Source organism: Micropterus salmoides, unplaced genomic scaffold (assembly GCF_014851395.1).
Source record: "Micropterus salmoides isolate LMB-PRFRI ecotype aquatic unplaced genomic scaffold, ASM1485139v1 Ms_hic_scaffold_9, whole genome shotgun sequence".
Taxonomy (NCBI): Eukaryota; Metazoa; Chordata; class Actinopteri; order Centrarchiformes; family Centrarchidae; genus Micropterus; species Micropterus salmoides.
The window spans coordinates 4673942-4695635 of record NW_024044681.1 but is presented as its reverse complement, the minus strand read 5'-3'; the positions used below and the strand labels follow the sequence as shown (position 1 = coordinate 4695635).

Here is a 21694-nt window from a genome sequence, read left to right as displayed (position 1 = left end):
CAGGCATTTTAGATTCAGGACCAGGTGTTTGAGATTTAGGGCCAGGCGTTTGAGATTCAGGGCCAGGCATTTTAGATTCAGGACCAGGCGTTTGAGATTCAGGGCCAGGCGTTTGAGATTCAGGGCCAGGTGTTTCAGACTCAGTTTGAACAGGAGTCAGTTTGTGGATTTGTTGTGAAGGTGCTATGGAGCTGAGGTCCTGGCCTCATCTGAGGGTTCCTGTTAGTGGAATCAGACTGAACCCACCTGATACTCTCTGATGCTCTCTGTAACTACAGCAGACACACTGATGATGACGCTGACCTGACAGGATGGTGTAGATCAGAGGAGCGTTGATTCCTCGGTCTCCATCCTGGGCTCTGATTGGACCAGGAGAAAACTCCAAAACAGAGTCCTGAAACAGAAAACACACAGACCGGATCTGCTGACAGAAAACGGACCGATGGCATCAAACACTGAATCATGGATATCAAACAGGAGCAAATATCCAACCCTAAGATCCTCCAGAACATCTTAATACCTTCTGGATCTGAATCCACAGGATCAACCCTGAGATTTCCTCCAGCACCGCCGTCTGGACCAAATGACCCAGTTTTACCTGAACCTGTAATATGAAGCCGGTTCATCTCACCCAGGACTTCTGCTCGTTATCTGGCTTCACTAACAACTGCCACCTTCTCACGCCCACGCCGTCACACATGGACGCTTCGTCAAGATCCCTTAGCATCAATTCTCTTAGTAACCTTTACTGTGGTTTCTAGACGCGCAAACCTGCTGACCTCACTTCCTGCTTCACAGTACAGGCCTGAGGTCTTCCTGTGTGGTGTTTGTGTTTACCTGCGGTTCCAGGTGTTTACCTTCTGCTTGTGTGTGATGTTGGTGGTGTAGGTGGGGCTCATGCAGACAGGAACACCTGGAGAAACAGGCATGCAGGGCAGGAAGTGAGGATACTGGTCATCTCCGTCCACGATGTTCACCGTCAGAACGGCAGAAGTGTTGAACTTCTCCACAGTGTTCGCTTCCTGTGTCATCAGACAAAACAACCGTCAGGACAAACTTCTTCCTCTGTAATATTTAGTCCGGCGCTGCTGGTTCCCTGTTTGGATCATGTTTCTGAAGAAGCTGACTAATTCTGTGTAAAGCTGAGATCTGGTTGAGGATCTGGACAAAGCCCCCACGAGGGGGCGCTATAGGAAAAGTGAGTCAGCTCTATTTTATTTTTATTGAAAATGATTCCATATACAAAACACATGACTTTGAGTTTTCACAAATCACACAAAGAATGTAGTGCAAAACAAAACAAAAAAGAAGATGAAATGAAATAAGAGGGAAAAGGCGGGGGGGGAGTTCATGACATTAAGGGCTTTTGTAAAGGAAAGAAACTCATTATGAAATACACAAAACTCAGGTTTCACTTTCAAAAACTCTGATTTGTAAATGTAAAATTTCCCAAGAATGACAATGTTATCAATCAGAAAGTCGTTTTGTTGTTGTCCAGGACACAACCGTAGGTGATGAAAACCTTTGGGTAAAGCCAGTCGTGTGCATCGAGACAGAACGCTTCAGAACACATTCATTAGAAAAATAAATGATCAGCAGTTTCATTTTCATTTTCAAAAACAATTATTGGTTTCTTTTCCACAACGCTGTTGCACCAAATCGCAGGACGGATACACACCGTGTAGGATTTTAAAATGCATTTCTTTGGCTTTGGGAAATAATTGGTTCGTAACGAGTGAATTGAGTTTCTAAAGGATATGGGAGGGTATGAGATGTTATCAACCAAATTCCTAATTGTTTTGTTTGGGATTTTTACCTCATTAAACTGCCTCCAACTAAAAGCGGAGAGAGACGAGGGGTGACAGGAGTGTAATCCATTAACATGCCCTCTATTATTCCAAATCGGGGATTAATGCTGGGTGAAGTTAGGATAGTTGTAGGGAGAGTTTCTAGTATAACAGAACCTGCTGCTGAAAAAGGGATAATTTAATTGGAAGTCTTTGAAAAGTGAAATCACATTTAAGTAAGAATTCTATTCCTCCTAATTTCTTGAATATTTCACTTGGATATGGTACCAAAGGTTACTGTTGTCCAGAAAAGATTTCAACCAAGTGATTTTTAAGGTTCCATTCAGAAAGTCAAAATCAACGGTTTGCAGGCTGCCATCTTTAAATGTTTTGCATCTCTGCTCTCTTCACATAGTGGACTTTCCTCCTCCAGATATAGTCAAAAGTGATTTGGTTGATCTTTTTAATAGATACTTTCCATTTTAGTCAGAAATATTCAGCCCAATAAACTAATATCAACTAATAACAACCATGAGTTAAGTCTACTTCGGCATTCCTCTATTACTTTCCATAAATTCACGTTTTCACATTCACTCAAATTTTTTATGTATACCCAGGGATTTAACAGAGGACCTTATAGGGATCTGGTGTGCTTCAGTCAAATTACATGCAAGAATTGGCATTAATTCACACTTGGTCAAGTTTAGTTTTAATCCAGACATTAACAGACTGGAGCATCTTTGGGATTCATTAAGATAGCTGTATCATCTGCCAGCTGGCTGAGGATTACTGGATTTCCATTTCCATCCAATAGAGTGATGTTTTTAATGAAGAGCATTTCAGTCGTTGTTACAAAGAGAAATGGGGAAATAGAACTCCACGTTTAACTGTAAATCAGGGAGAAGTAGTTCCTGGTAAAGAGATGGAGCAGTTCGTATTGTCAGACTGAGATTGTATAACGTTTGGAAAATCTTAAACAGAGGAAAATAAACGGGTGTTCGTCTAAGTCCAAGGCTTTGTAAAAGTCAGGGAAAAAATAAAGCCATCATCTACAATTACTTGTCTGTAGTTCAGGAGGTTGAGCGCCAAACGGATGTTGTTATGAATGGACCTGTTCTTCATAAAACCAGACTGAGAATCACCGATGATTTTATGTAGATTTGTTTTTAATCTGTTATTTATTGTTTTAGGGTCCTTGTCAGGCTTGGGGATTAAAGCAATTATACCTTGTTTCATGGTAGGGGGAAATGTAAAATATTTAAATGCCTCTTTTAATATGTGAAAAATGGATCTTTTAGTAAATCCCAGAAATGTCCGTAAAATTTGCTGTGAGACCATCATTACCTGGAGATTAGTAAGGACAAACTCTACTACTTCATCCAGCTTGTTTAAAGTCAAATCAGCGTCACATAACTCTGCAAATTCATCATCTATGTGGAGGATAAAATCTTTGATATGTTAAAGGAGTTAGCATCATTAGAAAAGGCAGAGGAATATAAATTAGAGCAGAAAGAAACTATTTCCTTGGCAATCAGGGCAGTATCTGTGATTACTTGGTCATGAATCAATAAGGCTTTGATTGAATTTCTCTCCTGCCTTCTCTTTTCAAAACGTGCTCCTTTCGCCTTCCTCAATCCATTTAGCCCTGGATCTGATAGAGTCAGCATCAGAAATACTTTATTGATCTCGGGGAGAAATTCTTTGCCCCTTTCATCAAGTGTAATTTGCAGAGTTATTAATGTCCGTTTATCATTATCAGTGGGTGGTGTATTAATTATATTTAATACTGTTAACTTCTATTTATTTGTCACAGATTTTCCAAAATGTGTAGAATACTCCCGAATTAAAAATTTCAGGAAGTCTCATTTCCAAATGTAGGATGGCACAGATCCATCAGTGAAATGTTTGGAACTTAAGAAGACTAGAATTTACTCTTTGTGGGATAAAAACTAGCTTAAAGACAGAGCGATCTTTGAGAGAAGCTGCTGACACACTGAGGGAGAAACTAACCAGAAGTCCATCCTTCACTTTGCTACATTGTTTGGTTTGAACCAGGAATATTGTTGGGTATCAGGGGATTCATGGTGCCATGGATCTAATAAGTTGTGGGTACTACAGAAAGGTTTGGGTTGAAAGAGCTGTTTTGACATTAACCATGTTAAAGTCGCCCCCATAATTATATTTGCAGCAGGATAAGTGAACTTAAGGTCTTCAATAGCAACAGAAACATCTAAAATAAACTGAGTTAGGTTATTGAAGCCATAAACATTGAGAAGAACACAGAATTGCTCATCAAAGCTCAGGTGACCATTATTTCTACTTCTAGAAGTCACTAATTCACCCGGTGAGTTAGCAAACACAATAGCAAAGCCTAAACAGAATTGCTCTCCCCATTGGTTTATCCAGAATCTTTCATCCTCCAGCTTTGAGTGAGTTTCTTGTAGCAAAATAAAATGAGCTTTTTCGGCCTTTACAAGAACAAATACAAGAAAACACAAACCAGCAACTTTAACTACGTGGGATTGAAGAGAAGAGAAAGAGAAGCCTAAAGGACAGGGAGTGTCCGGAAGTCAGACAAAACCTTGTTACAAACATCAAGTGCATTTTCCTAACGATTATTGCGACACACCTTGTGTGTCCCTGCTAAGTGATTCTCTGTCCGTTGATGTAACCAGCACCACCTTTGAAGGAAGCCCGTTTTCCGGCCGCTCTGGCTTGTATCTGTGGCCACAGCACCGCTCGCGGCTCTCTGTCTGCTGTCCAGAGGTCTTCCATGAAGCATATCTGAGCTCCCTGCAGATCGCTGAATCCTTGGTTGTCTTCCATGCGCATCTCGGTATGTTCTCTGGGTGAACTGGACGATGACGTGCCTTGATTTGTTCTCCTCGCGTCTGCCCGGTCGGTGTGCCAAGTCCACGATGTAGATAATGTTTGGAGCCCATGGTGGAGAAATCCTCATCAGCAAGTTAGAAATCGCTTCACGAGTATGTTCTTCACCATCTTTTTCTTTATGCCCCTGATCAGAATCAGAAGGGACTTTATTACCAAGTAGTGTTTTAAACATACAAGGAATTTGCTTTGGTGTTAAGGTGCTACAGGCAGACAGACATACAGCTGACATAAATAGATGTAGAAATATATAAATATGTAATAAACAAATGCAAGTTATATAAGAATAACAGAAGAATACAGAAAAATAATACAACTGACAATGGAAAAAAAAATAAATAAATAAAAATAAGTACGGAACATGCAAACTTTCCTGCTCGCCTCAGAGTCCTGGAGGCGTACAGGTCCTGAAGTGATGGAAGATGGCAGCCAATCACGTTCTCTGCAGAGCGAATGATGGAGGAGGTGAGGATGGACTCAGTGATGGCGGTGTAGAAGTGCACCATCATTGTCTTTGGCAGGCTGAACTTCTTCAGCTGCCGCAGGAAGTACATCCTCTGCTGGGCCTTCTTGGTGAGGGGGGTGATGTTCAGCTCCCACTTGAGGTCCTGGGAGATGATGGTGCCCAGGAAGCGCAAGGAGTCCACAGTGGTGACTGGGGAGTCACACAGGATGATGGGGGAGGGTGGGGCTGGGCTCCTTCTGAAGTCCACTACTATCTCCACAGTCTTCAGGGCGCTGATGATTGATCTCCCACCTGTAGGCGGACTCATCCCCACCAGAGATGAGCCCAGTGAGGGTGGTGTCGTCTGCAAACTTCAGGAGCTTGACAGACTGGTGACTGGATGCAGCCATTGGCGTACAGGGAGAAGAGAAGGGGCGAAAGAACGCAGCCGAGTAGCATGTAGCTGCAGTACTGGAGGCTGCAGTTTTAGGACCACAGTATCAAAGTAAACCCTTGTTTACTTTGATACTGCCAGCTAGCTGACTGGCTAGCTAGCTAGCTATGTTACTCTTTACAGCTCCCCGAAGCCAATTACCCTTACCGCAACCATCACCGAGTGTGTGCCTAAACCTACGTTATTGATTATATGCATTTCGTCCTGGCGCTGTCGCAAAAGAGCTAGGGTCCTAGAACTGCGGTCCCAGGATTGCGGGGGTCCTGAAACTGCAGCCTCCAGTACTGCAGCTTCATACTAGTGACGCAGCCTTGAGGGGAACTGGTGCTGATGGTCCTGGAATCAGAGACATGTTTTCCCATCTTCACATGCTGCTTCCTGTCCATCAGGAAGTCTGTGATCCACCTGCAGGTGGAGTCAGGCACGTTCAGCTGGGAGAGCTTGTCCTTGCCGGAAGTCCCCGAGTCAGCTCTTTTGGTTATGAGTTGTGTTGGGTCCTACCTGCTTTCACATCTAGTTTAGTTTCTATTTCCTGTGTGTGTATGATTATTGTCATATTTGACACAACAAACGTTTCTTAAAAACTCAGTATGGCCTGTTGTAGTTTTAGTTTAACTTGATGGCTTTTGTTTTTTATGGGACAGAGGAGCGCCTGCAGGTGAGTTCTGGTCTTGTACTCGTTATTTAACTATTACAGCGTAGTGGTCAGTACAGGTGCGTGAGTGTTACCTGGGCCCAGATGACCACCTTCAGGTGGGTTCTGGTCTCGTAGTCCAGAGGTTTGTCCAGAACTACCTTCCCACTGTTGGGCAGATCAATCCTGAAGAACCAGGCGTCAGGCTGCAGGTGACAGGTAACAGGTGACAGGTGAGTTCATGAAAACAAACAGGACCTGGACAGAAGTACGTGATGAACTTCATCTTACGGATGATTGATCGATGATGTAGCTGATCGTGTCTCCGTCTGCATCAACAGCCTTCACAGTGAAGACCACGGAGTTCACTGCTGTCAGCTGCAGGAAACACATCGTCAACACTGATACATTAGAGTACGTGTTGACGAGCTCTGTGTGCACTAAACCTGGTCACAAAACAATTTGATGTGCAAGAATAAGTGTAAAAGCAAACACAAAGAAAGAAAGTGAGGGAGAGGAATGTCCAGAGTAGATCAAAATGGAAACTGGAACAGGTGGAGAGGTGAGACCAGAAGGGACATGCTAAATATTCAGAGTTTTGAAAGATGTTACAGATTTGTGAATGTTGTTGTTCATCATCATCTTCAAACTCTGATCCGGGGTTGGGTCCCTGGGAACAGCAGCTCCAGCAGGGGACCCCAAACCTCCCTTTCCCGAGCCACATTAACCAGCTCTGACTGCAGGACCTCAAGGCGTTCCCAGGCCAGTGTGGATGTATCTCCTCCTAGTCCTGGGTCTTCCTGAAGCCTTCTCCCAGCTGGGCCTGCCTGGAACACCTCCCTAAGGAGGCGCCCGGGATGGGCATCCTTACAAGATGCCAAACCACCTCCACTTGCTCCTGTACACGCAAGGTATATCATAACCTGGCCTTCATGACCACAGGTGGGGGAAGGAACAAAAACTGACATGTAGATAGAGAGCTTTGCCTTCTGGCTCAGCTCTTTCTTCATTACAACGGTGCGGTAGAACAAAATCAATACCGCCCCGCTGCTCCGATTCTCCGGCCGGTGTTTCAGGGGGAACCCGGACTCACCTGCCCACAGACACACCTGCTCACTCCTGTGTGTCGGCTGTGAAATCAGTGTTAATGCTGCGTGTTTTACCTCACTGACTGTGAATGGTTGAATCGTCTCCTCCAGGAAGTTCGGCCTGTTATCGTTTTCGTTCACAATCTCCACCAGAATCCTGTACTGACTCTGAGGAGACAGAGTTGGACTCATCAAACAAGCAGCTTTTTCTTCCTGCTGTCACAGCCCAGCAGGTCCTCAGACCCAGAGATGGATAGGTAACCTACCTGTAGGATATCATCCTCGTAACAGGTCAGCTCTGCTATCAGCACTGATCCCTGAACCTGAGAGACAAACACACAACTCTGATAAGCTGCAGGTGATCCAGGTGAGACGTCTTCAAAGGATGAGGCTCAGCTGTACCTCTCGGTCGAGGACTCTGGAGACGGAGGTGTTCAGTCTGATGGTCCGGCCCTCTAAGTAGAACCAGTGGGCGTTGTCTCCGGTCAGACACAGCCGGATGGTGTTAGCTCCTGGTTCTCCTCTGATATTGAGGTTAGAGATGAACTGACCCATCGGACTGTTCTCTCTGACTGATGCAAAGATGTCTGACCCCCCCAGACACAGACCCCCTGAGGACCAAACACAGGATAGTAGTAGTAGAGGATCAGTAGTGATCGGGTCTTGTTCTTTGGTCAGATAGTTTCAGTTCAGACAACAGTTTGACCACTGCTGAATGGAAAGAGTTTAATAGAAAACCAGGTTTTTATTGATCAGAGAGGACGGAGTGATCACTGGATTCTGCGTGGATAAAGCTCAGGATTTTTGTACGATCTGACTCTTTGGATCTGTCCCAGTGAAGAGGGGCAGGAACAAGGGGAAAAATTGTAGCTGGAGCTTAGTGTCTGATTGCAAACATCATCCTGTCAGTTATCGCCCCACAGCTGGACCCCTCCAGTTAGCAGGCGGGGCTAACCGGGCACAGAGGATGCTGCCCCTCCTCCTGCAGCACCTGGACTCACCAGACACCTTTATCAGGATCCTCTTCATGGACCAGCTCTGCTTTTAACACCATACAAAGGCATCTGATGAACACCCACTCAGTGACCATCTAACCCTGCTGCCCTCAGGAGGGCTCACTCTAGGAAAAGCCTGATCCCTCAGCCACAGCAGCCTTAAACAGGCCTCCCTGATCCGGCCTTAGAGAGTACTGTTGTTTGTCGCTGTGTGCAGTTACTGTCTGATGTGCAGTGAAAACCAGGTTCCCGAGGGGAACAGTGGAGCCTAACGTCTAAAAGGATTAGCGGATTAATCAGTTAGAGAAGATATGATGGACCACACTTTCGTTCTTCAGTGTGACACGTACTTCTGATCGGAGGAGGGTTGTTTAGCTCAAAGACTGCTTATAAGCGGGTGGACATAGAAGTGTGGTATCGGTTCTTAGCTGGAGTGACTTAACGTTTGACGTGTTGGTTTCTGCAAGGAGAGCTCAGAAAGAAGCTGGGATCTGATGGAGTTCACGGGCAGCTTTCAGTGGCAGAAACATGTGAAAGTGACATCAATGAGCTGATCTTTGTTGTTCCTCCTCAGGGACTCCTGGTTTTGTGTTCTTACCTGTAACGACATGATAAGATATCCGTAGAGCCACCTGCCAGAGCAGCAGCCCGCAGGGTCTCAGCATCTTCTTCCACCTGAAGAGCAGACAAGCTTTTAGTTTAACAGCTGACCCCACTCAGTTTCAGAACATACTGCTGAAGCAGAGAATGAGATTAGAGCCACACCAACAGGCTTCAGCCACAGCAGCGCCCCCTGAGGCCGTAACGTTCATCACACACCAAAAAACTTAAGCCATGTTTCCACCGTAGGAACTAGGAACCTTTGGAAGAACTCACTGCGTTTCCACCGCAGGGACCAGGGTCTAAAAGAAGTCCCTGCCCGGGGGTAGCACTTTCCAAAAGTACCAGAACTTTGAGGGTGGGGCTTGCAGTGCAGAATATTCTCGATTGGTCTGATCAGTCGAGCATTTCGGCCATTTTGAATCTGCTTTGCTACTACTGCTCGCCTCTTTTCCACCGTTGACTCAATGACCACATTTGCAAACCAATAAGTCACGATCAACAGCAGCAGTGCTGCAGCATAAATAATGATGCCTGTCTGTGGCGTTGGACGGCGTACGGTGCATATGTCAGCGGACTACCTTGCTTAATCTTTGCAGGTCTTCAGACCCTGGTGGAAACGCACACAACAGTTTCTTGAAAGGTTTTTCCTGGGACTAAAATTTTGGGTATTTTTGGTGGAAACGCAGCTTCAGAGATCCAACTTTATTATTGTTTTTACCACTGTGGCGTAAAGCTGAGAGGTGTGGCCTGATTCCCGGGGTCATGTTACAGTAACAGCCGTCTATCAGTTATCACAGCTGCGCTAAAGGCAGCTTGCTAACATGCTAACTTGCTAAATATTCCAAAGTGAAAGGCGACTTGCTGGAGCTTTCTGTTGGCTCTCCTTAACATCAGTTCTGTTCAGACCAGCTTTACTCATATAGCACCAAATCACAACAACCGTTATCTCATAGCGCTGAAGAGCAGGTCTAGACCGCACAATGTTAGACCTGTAAACCTGCATGAGGACGTGTGGCATCAAACTCCTGGTTTAGGGTTCAGCCTGGTTCAGGTCCTGTCCTGGACTGTTGTCATGGTGAGTGCACATGGTGAGGTCACGGTGCACATACACAGATGATCTCAGACCAGGGGCCTACACTACGAGACCAACACACCAGGGTATCTGCCTGTTCTCTGCTTCATTAACAACCCATCGGGCTCAGCGGTCACATGAAGCTGGTTGTCAACTCGGTAAGTCTACCCAGGGTTTCCCAATCCAGCCGTAAGTGCGTTCACGTAAACCAGCAAAAGAAAACTAAATCTAAAACCAGAACCATAGGTGTCATTTACACCGGGGACGGTGGGGACATGTCCCCGTCACTGTTTGAAATGGCTGATTTTGTCCCCATCACTTTTAAAGCATCATTTCTTAAAAAACATTCTGAAATATAGCTTGTGGTTAAATAACAAATGAAAATGCCTTTAGAAAGGTTTGCATATTAAGAAAACATGAAATGCAATTAAATTATAGAAGAAACAAATGTGCATCATCCAAAAAAAAGCCATTTAAGCTGAAACAAACAAGCTACTGATTATAAAATGACCCAAAAACGTGCAGCAGCAGTCAGTAACTTTAACAACTTCTGGACACAGTTTCTTTTTGGCAAGGTTTTCCGTTCTCTCCCTGTGAACATGACAACAGAGGAGGGAAGACTAAACCAGGCTCAGCGGGGAGGATGTTACAGGAGAAACAGATCTGAAAGCAGCACAGAATATTATATTTATTTATTTTGAAATGTCAGGTGCATACTGAATTTTCTTTCCTTTTCCATAAATAAAAACATTTCCACCATGAATTGATGCAGAAACGTTCACCAGAATGCAGGAAATTAAGTGTTTAAAGATCAAACTTTCCTGGGGAGGGCCCCCCAGAGCCCTGCTCATATATCTCAGCATTGAGGAAACCTTTAACACTCTGTTTAAGGATCTTTTGTCTTGTTCTCGTGAACCTAATATCGCGTATCGTGATGTTTCACGAGCTCAGTGTCTCCAACACTTTTCAACACAGTGTGACGCCCTTGACCAGAACCCAGAGCGGTGAGCGGGCTTCCTGTCTGATCTTACAGTACATCCAGGCTTCAGAGCTTCAGTCTGTGACAGTCTGCTGGCTAAATATCAGAATATAAAACAACACCTAATACTGTCGGAGTCTGGGACGTCTCATCACCGAAACCACTCAGACTGGATGACCTGGGCCGAAGCCAAGACCCCTTAGGTCGAGTCTGAGTGGTTTGGAGACCAAGTGATGGTGCAGAGGATAAGACACATGCCTTCGGTGTGAGAGAGCCAGGTTCAATCCTCCACCAGTGTGTCCGTGTGCTGACACTTAAGCCCTCGTTGCTGCAGAGGCGTGCGACCTCTGACATGTACAGCAGCTGTAAATCGCTTTGGAAAAAGTCAGCTAAATGTTTCATGAGTCCACATGATCCAACTTCAGTCACACAACTTGGGATGTATTCATGAAACCAACAAGACTCTCAAGACCAAGACCAGTGAGACCGGATCAAAATCATAACACAGCCTGGTGATACGGAGCCCGGACTTGAGTAGGCAGTCCAGTCTGTGGTGCTGAAACGTGTTTGTGACAGGAAAGCCGTGCAGTCTGATCCCAGCTGTGTCTCTTTTCTTACTGGTTTGTTTCCTGGACACGAGTGTCCACAGTGTCCCTGCTGTTTTGTCCTCTGACGGTTTAACCTCATTAAGCCCATTGTCTGCTGATGACTCATTAAGGCTCTGAGCTGTTTCACTACACGCCAACTGACCACGGCCGGTTTCTACCTGATTAATATTCAGACAGCGTGACTCTCTGATCCACTTCTCATTCTCAGTCTTTGCCTTTAGCGTTTGTCCTCGTGTGTTTTTATCTTGGAAGCGCTTGTTGACTGTGTAATGTTCATGTAGTGAAGCAGACAGGTGTTTGTTGGAGGGCTGAACCTCCTTCTCTCAGGTCCAGTTTCACAGGAACAGAAGATCGGACAGAACGTCAGCAGACGGCTCTTTGGGACTCAGATAAATTAAATGCATGCAGTCATTCTTCGCAGTTGTAGTTTGCTGTGCTTCATGAGTAACACGTAAAGGTCAGAGAACTGACCTCAGAGCAGATTACAGGAACAACAGATGAATAATGAGCCGGGACATGTTCTTCAGGATGTGACCAAACTGAAAATGAGTCCAGGAGAACTAAATGTCGGATGATCACAAGGTGAAACAACTTTCACCCCCGAAAGACGACTGGATGTCACTTAAAAAAGTGATTCCGCGCATATCAGAGATAATACAGTACAAAGCTGAGAGATTAAGAGCGACGCTTAGCTTAGCTTCAGTTTAGTCTGCTGTTAAAAACCCCTCTCGTGGGTCCACTGCAGGTGTAGGTGTGACCCCGGGGTCACATCGAACCCCGACATGTTTGTGGTCATGAAACATGTGAGATGATGAAAGATTCACCTGTTGGAACGTCAGAGTCTGTCTACATGGGGAGACGTGTAACTTACTACGACAGCGAACGCAGCTCGAGAGGTTTGTGTGTGAGGTTCTGCACCTGGTCAGGTGTAAACCTGCTAACCAGCGGAGGAAGTACCGACGGTACACCGAGGCCCAGCTGAAGCCACGTGGATCCATCAGACGCGGTCATTCACTCGTTCATCCCGCGTTGGCCCGTTGACGTTCCGTGTGTTGGCGTGTTGCTGTCGGCTGGCTGAAGCGGTTGCGGTTCTTGGATGGTCTGATGGTCTTACAGCAGGTTGGGTAGAGGGCAGGCAGTCTGCGGTGCTGATCCCAGTCGCAGTGTGTCTTTGATCTGTACGCCCGCATGTACATGAGCGTGCTTTTTGAGGCGAGAGGCGCAAGAAAAATATTTGCAGCAGGCCAATGACAGTTGTGTCACTACACGCTGATTGTTGTTTTCTACCTGTTCCTGATTGGTTGGGTGGCGGGACAACCGTGTAAATCCAGACTTCTCAGAGCAGGACTGAGGTTCAGAACACTGGCAGTTTCTGCTGCTGTTACTGAGTGAAGCCAGTGTTTTCTGACCGAGATGGTGGCTAACGCTAAGCTAATGACCGTGCTGTCACCAAGCTATCGCTCGCAGACTCTGGACCTTCAGCTAGCACTCTGGGCTGAGCACCCAGCTGTGGCGAGCCTCACATTCACCTGGTTTCGTGTCACATCCAGCGGCTGACGTCTTGTTGGTGGCCCGACGCTCAGCTGCCTTCCTGCATCGGGTCATTTGAGTGAGTTTGTGTTTGATGTGAGCGTTGGTTTGGACAGACGCCCACGTAACACACCTCAGAATCATAGTAGCATTACTCCATCTTAACATTATATATCAGTCAGTTAAGGGTTGTTCAGGGTTAAGTTTAAGGTTTGAGATCACCGTCCCTCCATTCCCCGTCCCTGTCCTCCGTTCCCTGTCCCTGTCCGTCCGTTCCCTGTCCCTCCGTTCCCCGTCCCTGTCCGTCTGTCCCTGTCCCCCCGGCCCCCTGTCACCGTCCCTCCGTCCCTGTCCATCCGTTCCCCGTCCCTGTCCGTCCGTTCCCTGTCCCTCTGTTCACTGTCCCCCTGTCCCTGTCCCTCCATTCACCGTCACCGTCCCCGTCCCTGTCCCACCGTCCCCCCGTCCCTCTCCCTCCGTTCCCTGTCCCTCTGTACCCCCGTCACCGTCCCCCCGTCCCCGTCCCTGTCCCTCCGTTCCCTGTCCCTCCATTCACCGTCCCCCTATCCCTGTCCCTCCGTTCACCGTCCCCGTCCCTCCGTCCCCATCCCTGTCCCTCCGTCCCCCCGTCCCTGTCCCTCCGTTCCCTGTCCCTCTGTACCCCCGTCACCGTCCCCCGTCCCTGTCCCTCCGTTCCCTGTCCCTCCTTTCACCGTCCCCCCATTCCTGTCCCTCTGTACCCCTGTCACCGTCCCCCCGTCCCTGTCCCTCCGTTCCCCGTCCCTGTCTCTCCGTCCCCCCGTCCCTGTCCCTCCATTCCCTGTCCCTCCTTTCACCGTCCCCCCATTCCTGTCACTCTGTACCCCCGTCACCGTCCCTCCGTTCCCTGTCCCTCCGTTCACCGTCCCTGTCCCTCCGTTTACCGTCCCTCCGTTCCCTGTCCCTCCTTTCACCGTCCCGCCGTTCCTGTCCCTCTGTACCCCCGTCACCGTCCCCCCATCCCTGTCCCTCCGTTCCCTGTCCCTCCATTCACCATCACCGTCCCTGTCCCTCTGTCCCCCCGTCCCTGTCCCTCCGTTCCCTGTCCCTCCATTCCCTGTCCCTCCTTTCACCGTCCCCCATTCCTGTCCCTCTGTACCCCCGTCACCGTCCCCCGTCCCTGTCCCTCCGTCCCCCGTCCCTGTCTCTCCGTTCCCCCGTCCCTGTCCCTCCATTCCCTGTCCCTCCTTTCACCGTCCCCCCATTCCTGTCACTCTGTACCCCCGTCACCGTCCCTCCGTTCCCTGTCCCTCCGTTTACCGTCCCTGTCCCCCCGTCCCTGTCCCTCCATTCCCTGTCCCTCCTTTCACCGTCCCCCCATTCCTGTCACTCTGTACCCCCGTCACCGTCCCTCCGTTCCCTGTCCCTCCGTTTACCGTCCCCGTCCCTCCGTTCCCTGTCCCTCCTTTCACCGTCCCGCCGTTCCTGTCCCTCTGTACCCCCGTCACCGTCCCCCCGTCCCTGTCCCTCCGTTCCCTGTCCCTCCGTTCACCGTCACCGTCCCTCTCCCTCCGTCCCCCGTCCCTGTCTCTTCATCCCCCCATCCCTGTCCCTCCATTCCCTGTCCCTCTGTACCCCCGTCACCGTCCCCCGTCCCTGTCCCTCCATTCCCTGTCCCTCCTTTCACCGCCCCCCCATTCCTGTCCCTCTGTACCCCCGTCACCGTCCCCCGTCCCTGTCTCTTCGCCCCCCCGTCCCCGTCCCTCCATTCCCTGTCCCTCCTTTCACCGTCCCCCCATTCCTGTCCCTCTGTACCCCCGTCACCGTCCCCCCGTCCCTGTCCCTCCGTTCCCCGTCACCATCACTGTCTCTGTCCCTCCGTCCCACCGTCCCTGTCCCTCTGTCCCCCCGTCCCTGTCCCTCCGTTCCCTGTCCCCATCCCTGTTCCCACTGTTGATTTCCAAAACCGTGGGTCTCTCTGAACCCATGAATGATTGAAAGCCAGTTTATTATTCTGACACTGCGGCCTGATGTCAGTGTGCAGCCCACTCACCTCTCTCTCTCTCCTGTTGGTCTACAGGCAGTCGGTGTCTCTTGCCCCCGGTCTGTTCAGGCCTCCTGCTCTCAGCTTCATGCTTTCAGACTTTATTGTTCAGCTCCGTCTCAGAGAGAACAGAGGCCGGCCTGTCATCAGGTCGCCGTGTGCGAGAGCATTAGAGGGCTTACAGAGCATTAATGAGCAGGATAAGTAGGTCAGCACGCTGCAGGACCAACCGGAAGCCTGTCAGAGACGTGCTAACGCTCCGCTGTAAACTTACGTCACAATATTACTATCAGATCGGACTATTCTGTTCTGCTGTTAGTCCATGTCCAGAACCCGTGGCTTCATGGTTCTGCTCGGTGATGCAGATCTGTGTGGGCTGACTGTGGGTCCATGTGTTGGGGGGGGCAGCAGAGGTGTGGAGGAGGGTTAGGATTAGACCCTGTTTGTGCGTCAGTTATCACCAGAAGTCAGTTCATGTTCCAGCTAAAATGTCTGAGCGTTAAACGACATGAATCAGATGCTGGTTCACTGGAGTCGACTTTTTCCTGAGACTAAATGAATTCGTTGGAGATCAGTTTTCTGTGCCCCGAGGGGAATTTAACAAGTTAAAGTGCTTTATTATATTATTTAATAGAAATATTTCAATATTTATTAATTCTCTACAATAGCTAATGTATTGATTGATCGTCAGCATATGGCTGGTGATAAATGAACACATTAGCTGCCTGGTTGCATTCAGAATAATACAGTTTCTAGCAGCAAAGTCTCTGTGTGAACTCATTATCTCTCTGGACAGAGGCGTGATCCACTGCCTGAAGGAGGAACTGGAATATCATTTATTAAATTAAAAGTTTAATGTTCATTTATTGATGATGTTAAGGTGCTCACTACTGCTGTGCTCCCTGCCTCTGGTTTTCTCATCCCTTGTCCCGGTGATGTCTGTTTTGTCTGTAATTCTATATTTCCTCTTTACTTTGGTAAATTCTTCCTTTCGTGCTTCCGTGGCTTTACTTCCTGTCTTATTTTGTAGGACTTGGTTTCATGTGCCCTCGTCGAGCTCTGTTCCTGTCTGTCCTGATGGCTTCAGTGACGCTGCCCCCTCTGTGGCTGTCTTTGGGTTTGCTCGCTCCCTTTGTTCTTGTTGGCTCGTCATCATCGTCTTCTTCTTGTTCTGCATGTTTTCAGATTGGTCAGTAAAATTCTGACTATTTTTAATAAATCCCTGAGCAAGAAAGCTCTGCAGAGCAAAGTGCTGTCTCGTCAACACCAAGCGGCTGCCTGCTGTTACAGCACATTATAGTGTCATTCACAGATGCTGGGACATGTCCCTGTCGCTTTTTGAAAGCATTTGTTAAAAATGTTCTGAAAAACAGCGCCAACAAACGTGAACTAACTCTGAGGAAGAGCGTCCAGCTTCAGTGTTTGATCTTTGCTCTTTGCTGCAGGAGCATCTTTCAGCTGACAGTCACAATCTGAAGTTAAATTATTATTAAATTCATTTAATTATTAAATTATTTTCAGTCAGACAAATGCAATGCAAATACATATAAATATACAAAGTGTATGTATAGATATACATACATATACATGTATATGTATATATGTATACATATACATGTATATGTATACATATATGTACATATACATACATACATACATACATACATGTGTGTATACATATACATATATGTATATGTATACATGTATATGTATATATGTATACATATACATGTATATGTATACATATATACATATACATGTATATGTATACATGTATATGTATATGTATACATATATATGTACATATACATACATACATACATACATACATGTGTGTGTATACATATATACATATATATGTATATATACATGTGTATTTATATCTATACATATGTACATATGTACATATACGTTGTTTGAACTTTTCTCTGCTAAATACAATAAACACAAACGTGTCTGAAAGCTGCTTCTTCTTCTTCATGGGTTCATTACGTTCTTCTTCTGCTGCTCATAAAGAGGTCAGTCAGTGCGGTGGAACATCATCGGAGAGGAATACCTGCTGAACACACTCAGGTGTGAATCCTCTGATGACCATCAGATCACCCCCCCCCCCCCTTCCTGTTATTTAAAGGATGATTGGTCCACATGACCTGTTGTGTGTCAGCTGACCTTTTCACAGGATTCAGTCTGAATCTCCTGATGATGATGATGATGATGCTTCCTCCTGCAGGATGACTGATATGAAACTGCTGAAACAAATAAATGAGTCATTTATATAAATAGATTTTATTTAAAGGGACAGCTTGTAGTTATTCACCAGCTGCACTCAGAAGGGCGAGTATCTGCCAGCTGCTGAGGTTAATAATTGTTGTTACCTTCTCCTCCTGATTCTCCTCCACACACAGAGTTAAACCTCCTGCAGACGTCTGACGGTTGTCCTTCGCCTGCAGAGGAGTGTCACACAGACCAGACTACATGCAGTTTTAGACAGATTTAAGAGGCTGAGATAGAAAATAAAGTGACTGATTTGAACTTTAACTACACTGTAACTCATCATCGTCATCAGGCGTCTCCCAGTTCCTCCTTCTTCACTCAGGTTTCAGACTCAGGGACTTGTGAGTCATAGCTGTGAACTGAGGCATGTGCTGTTGGAAGGGAAGCAGATGTGGCTACAGACAGTTTAAATAAAGTTAATTTGAGGAACGGGGAAATATAATGAAGGTGTCTATCCTTTTCTTTTACCCAAGATGCAACAGAGCTCAGATCCCTCAGCTCTGTGTTACCTTCTCCACCTGTTTCAGCGGTGAAACCATCAGAGTAACAGACGAGCTCCCCACTGAGAGGTGACACTTCTCAGATCAGCTGAGGAACAGACGAGTGAGAGGAGCAGACGGCTGATCACTTAAGTTTGACTTAACTTTAACGCCTCACGTCTTCAGCTGACTGAAGTGATAATGATGTTCCTGCTGCAGGCGAGACACTCCAGGTGTTTGAAAGCTCCGACCGCAAAGAGAGTGAGAAGGCGTGAGGATTAAAAATAGGTTCAAGAGAAGTTTAGGAAGGAACATCTGTGATCGGATGCATGTGGGGACAGACAGTTTAAATAAAGTTAGTTTAAGGAAACTTTACGTTTCCCTCGTCAGGACGCAGCAAAGCTCAGATCCTGAACAAAAAGGCAACATTTCTAATCAGAACCGTCAGAGAATATTCTGGCAACTGGACAAGAACGTCCTGGGCTCACCTCCTCATCGTCATAGCAACCTGAACAGACGAGCTGGAACGGCGGCACCGATCACTGACAGACTGACAGGAGAGTGTGTTGGTGCAGGAGAAACTTCCGCTCTGTCCAGGTGGTCGACCTGCCGTGATGTCACGCAGTAACGATCAGGTGACGTCTTTAGTCTCTGAGCAGTTTGTGGACAGGAGGAGACGTGAGGATGACGTCATGACATGGACTGATCTCAGGAAACAGGACGCTTTGTGCAGAACTCTTATTTAAAATGAAATGTTGTGATGAGATCAGATTAATCTGAAACTCTCTCGCAGGGCGACAGCCAGAGTTTCAGATCAGTCTCAGAAAGAAACTGTGATTCTGCAGACAGTTTGTTGGTGTTTTATAGTTCAGCACCCAAACAAACACACTCCTCCCTTTACTGCTCCTTCAGAAGCTCCGCCCCCAAATTCATGGACGTGCATTGCCACGACAACCAGTCCTACGCTGCTGAAATATGGCAGAATCCACGGTGTGCTGGCCGAGAGCGCGTTAGCCTCAACGAGGCGGCACGTTTCAGCATTAACTCACTCTTTACTGACCGCCGCGGCTAAGCTAACAAAGCTAACCAGCTGGGATCAGACAGGACCTCACTGAACCTAGGCTAACGTCACTCACTTGACCTCCGCAGCGGTTTCCATCCCTTTCAAATCTGGGAGATTCCTCTGAGATGTTACCACAGGTCCCCCCCCCACGTGGTCCCAGGGCCTCAGACCTTTCCCAGCCCTCTTCACAGCTAGAGTCCCGTAAGGAGTACAGCATGCTCGAACGTACCGCCGTCTGTTCCAAAGTGACAGTTTGTAAAAGAGTGTCCAACATGAGAAGCGATCAGCTAATGAAGGAACATCCTGGGAGCGATTGATCAGTCTGAAGATGTGAAGATTAACTTTGATAACTGAATGATTTTTAAAGAGGCGTTCCAACACGCTACTTTCAGTCTTCCTTCTTTCAGCAACACACTGAGTGAGTCCTTCAGAAAACATCATGCGGCATTTAGACGGAGCGGCTGTGACAGATGGTGACGCTTCTTCACAGCAGCTCGTTCAGGAGGATCTTACGCTGTCAGAAACCTTTTCAGATCCAGCAGCAGCTCGAGTGTCTAATGAGCGTTTGACCTTTTCCATTAACATACTGATGCTGTTTCAGCGTTTCTTCAGATGATCGATCTGCTGTCTATCTACTGTTGTTAGATCTGAGTTGAAGAAAGCCGATTTGTCTGTAATTATTAAAATCTGATATCTGAACAACAGTTTAATTGATACGTTAATCAGCAGAGACTCGTTAATGAAATGAGTGTCTGATCCAAACTCATCCTTCGGAAGGATTGAATTAATCACTTACATTGGCTGTGTGTATTAACAGTTGTGAAAATAATGAGAGGTTTGAACTTCAGACGTCGGGATGAGACGATCTTTCACCAAAACATTATTAACTTCTCCTTCTTTCTCCTGCTTGGTTTCATTAACGTCCATAAAAGGTTTTGTAAGTTATTGATCCTCATCATCCTCTTCTTGCTGCAGTCATCATCACGCCACGGTCGATCGTTTGCCTTTCTGCTTCCACTTTGAGCTCAGAGTTTAAGATGTTGGCTTTTTGGGTTTAATATTTAGATGGGTTTAAAGGGAGTTATGGAGACAGACCAGTGAAGAGGTCGGCGGTTTTAAGAATTCTATCAGGTTTGCTCGTTAATAGTTAATCCGCTCTGCTTGTGGATTGGTTAGTTAGTTGTGTCGGTGTGGACCGGATTAAAATGATCAGTTGTTTTTTCCTGTCTGTCTTTTTGTGCAAGTAAATATAAAAATCAGGGTTATCTATTTCTTAGAGCTGCTGCGGTTGATAATGGTTTTAAGGTGGCTAAAAAAATTAGCTGACATAAAAATGACACAGAAGGTAATTTCTGCAGAAAGTATCATTTCTGATCCAACACATTCAAGACAGATTGATATCCACAGGCCATTTTAAGGTGTCTTTATCATAACCCCCTCCCCCTGACCCCATCCTTTCTAAAAACATTATAACCAGGTGTTGCTATTGCGCCTCAGGTGATGAACTTGTTAGCCACGTTTCTGTTTGAGTGGAATAATAAATATTAGAATATTCAGATGTCCCCCTTTTGGTTTATTCCGTCCCATCCAAACTCCTTTCTTCCATATTGAAAACAGGCTGTGTGTAGTTAACTTTACAAACTTTGTGAAACTCTCGCCACTAAGAATTCATTATAATTTGAGTTATTTTGTGATTAATAATCTAAACAGCGGATTATTATTATTAATAATAACGGACAGATTATTCCAGCAGTCCTGCTCCTGGACGCTCTGGACTCTCTCTGTCCGGCTTCTCTGCTTCAGCCTCCGGCTCCACACCAAGAGAAAAAGCAAACTGTCTTCTTGCTCCAACTCAACGCAAGATTACTGCAGTTTGCTTCATTAAATGTGAGAATGTTGATGTAATTTGGCGCTATATATATAAAATTGAATTGAATTGAAATTGAATTGAGAAGGGAAACAACAGCTGGGTCGGGCTCAGCTGAGCAGCTACCCAGCTGACTCTGCCGTTAACTTTCATGGCGTCATTATGAAGGGCGAGGCTTTCTCAGGAAACATGGACCCAGCCGGACACAGAGCAGAAGGAGTCACATGATCAGATGTGAGGATGTCTGGACACATCTGCAGCAGCCTGTCAGGACGGATCAGACGTCAGGAGACTCTTCAGGTGGTTTAGAGAGGAGAGAAGGTGTGATGTGGATCAGAAGGCAGGGTCGACCGGCCATCTTGGACTACACCTGGTCCTACACCTGTGTCCAGTGAACATGTCCAGTTTTCTGTTGCATTACTGGAATTACTTTCCTTTTGTGAGTTATTAAAACAAGCCTGTTTTTGACTGTTTCTGGTCCATGCAGGGAAGAAGTGACCTGGTCTACGATAAATGAATGAAAGACAGCTTTACAAAGACAACAGGGTTAGTTTCAGGCTTGTACAGCTGAGGCCGGGTTCAGATCCTGTCTGTGGTGGTTCACCAGTGAAAACATCGACACGTCCTGTCTCGGGCTTTAACTCAGTGTGGAATCTCAGCAGAGAAAGGGTTTCATTTAAAGTCAGGAGACTGAGACAGCAAATATTCTGCAGGTTATTCATTAAAAGTGATTCTCAGCAAAGGCAGAATTACAGCCTGCACAGCCTGTGTTGGTTTAAAGTGGTGCTACTCCTCAGAATGACCTCCAAAATATATTTAAAACAATCATTTTGTTTAATAACTAAATGTGAATCTTCAGAGTTCCCAGAACAACAAATAAATAGGTACAGTAAAAAGTCCAGTA

The 21694-nt window shown here is 46.5% G+C and overlaps 1 protein-coding gene across 2 annotated transcripts in view; it reads right to left on the bottom strand.

Annotated features, from left to right (window-relative positions):
- Window positions 1-21694, bottom strand: part of LOC119895510 (UPF0606 protein KIAA1549-like) — a 252782-nt gene that overhangs the window by 125542 nt on the left and 105546 nt on the right. The window lies entirely within an intron of this gene.